Source organism: Brachionichthys hirsutus, chromosome 14, assembly GCF_040956055.1.
Source record: "Brachionichthys hirsutus isolate HB-005 chromosome 14, CSIRO-AGI_Bhir_v1, whole genome shotgun sequence".
Lineage (NCBI taxonomy): Eukaryota > Metazoa > Chordata > Actinopteri > Lophiiformes > Brachionichthyidae > Brachionichthys > Brachionichthys hirsutus.
Window position 1 is genome coordinate 7,756,739 of NC_090910.1, and position 2,345 is coordinate 7,759,083.

Sequence of the window (2,345 nt, forward strand, 5' to 3'; positions counted from 1 at the left end):
CACTACACCTCCGACGTTCACCCTGCTCCGCCTCAGCACCCTGCAACCTTTCACCTTCGCCCCCCAGCCCCATCCCGCTTACCACAGACCCTGTAGCTCAGAACCCCCCCCCCCCCGTGCTGCTGGGCATTTTTCTTCCACTACACAGGAAGAAAGGAAGAGGAGACTGAGGCAAAAAAAAAAAAAGGCGGAGCACATGGTTAATGTGCTGACATACGGTCACACTTTGTCTTAACCCTTTACTTTTTTTTTTCTCCCTGGAAGCGAAGGAGAGAGTTGAATTTATGGCACTGCAGCTGCTTGCCCTGGTTACTGTGAATTGGCGGGTTTCTGAAGCTGTCAAAGTGTTTTACAGCCCCTGTTTGTGGCGGGACTCTGTCAGGGTTCACACCTGTAAGAGGAGCAGAGCTACTGACTGTCCTCACCTCACCACAGAATCAGCTACGGTAACGTTACAGGCCCAGGACTACTGCTGGGGATGTTCCTCCGTCCCTCTAGTGCTCCGCGCCTCACACCTCTGTCTGATCCTTACCTGTTTATCCACTTTTTGTAGTCTCTCGTGTTTGGGAAAGACAGACAGACAGACAGACAGCTTGCTCTTGTTTCCTGTCAACCTGGGAGTCCTGTGCTTCTTATTTATGAACGGAGACTTTGTGAGTGGCGCCGTGCCACTGAGAAGGTACCTCGACGACAAAGACTCGTGCCTTGTACGACATACGATGATTTCCACCACAGCAAGAGGAAGAGGCTACGGACAAAAAGAGGTTTTCTAATAATTTAAGAAGAAAAAAAAAGAAAAAAAATGACAATGCTGAGACAATCATGTATAGAGGAAATCTTTTTTTGTGTGTAAGTTTGTAATCACTGGACTATTCCTCCCTATATTCATTTAGGTACATGCTCTTCAAAGGTGACAATTCTTTTTCATTGAAGTAAAATACTTAAAAAAGCATCCAGTCGGACTTACGCTTGTGCGACGCCTGAAAGTGTTGGTGTTCAAGTTTTATTCAGTAAACAAATATGTAGATAATGGGATTTTGTGATAAATTGTTTTGTCAAGACCAAAAGCATGGATGTCATGTGTCAATGACCTTCATTTGGTTCTCGGTCTCATCTTTATACAGCATTACAGGTTTCCGTACTGCAAGTCCTGTTTAAATTCATATATTTTATGGAAAGAAGGGTGTTTTTTTTCTAGTTATTCAGAAAGGTAGTTCATAACTTATATCCTTTAGGCATTTTTCCAGCTTGCAGCCCTGATCCCGTGTATTTCAACTGAATTCTAATAAAGGTCATGGACATCGCCTGGAAGTCAGAAAACTCCTGAGAGCCTTCTTAGCAACAAATTAAAAATGAATCTGAGATTAAAAAAAAAAGAAAACTGGCTTGAATAGGTTTTATTATCTTTTATAAAAGCGCTATAAAAACTTGTACAGCGAGCGTAATTTTCTATGTAGTGCTTTTATTTTCGACTCTGAAGATTCTGTCATTGTGTCCCTCTTTCATATAGTTGGAACACATGGAGTCCTTTCCGTGAAACGCTTTTACATCTGTGTGTGGGGGGAACTTTGATCGAGCTTGAGAGAAAAGCCGCTAGCTTTGAGGGGCTTGTGAACATACAGGACATGTGCTATCGACTGTGAATTTCTTAAACAGAAACCAATTTTATTTGCGTTTCTAATTTTTCCTTTGCACATGATCACTGTTGGCCTTCACATTTCAGTTTTGGATCCCACTCTCCCCTGACACACACCCAACCCCATCCTCTGTAAACAACTTATCCCCCTCTCAACCAAGGGGGGGGCATCTACATATTGCTGCTAGATCAAGGTAATGGTAGTAAATACAAATGTTTTATAAATTCATACAGCACGCTTCTTCTTTTTTTTATTATGTTGCAATCATAAATGCAAACTGGAAATACTTTACACTACATGGGCCTCATTGTGAAATGCTAAAGATTGTTGTGTCTGCAAAATATGTGTACAGATGTTTTTGACATTATTATTTGATTGTGTTTAAATTAAAAAAATGATTTGTGAACTGTTACGTATTTGTCTGATTTTTAATTTGAAACTGAGCCCGGGGGGGCAGGGTGGACAAAATTCGGAATGCCTGATTGAACTATTACGTTGTGTGTTGATGTTAAAGAAGTAGCATTACTTTCCTCCCTCAGTATCCAGAGATTGACAGCTCCTAATCCTAGGAAGGAAGCAAACAGCAACTGGAGCTGCTGGAAAGCTTACCGAATAGCACTTAACCACATTCTAATCACATTCTTTTAACCTGCTCATGTAAAATACTTTAGACAACAAAAGCTTTGTATTTAACTATTCAAAAGTAAT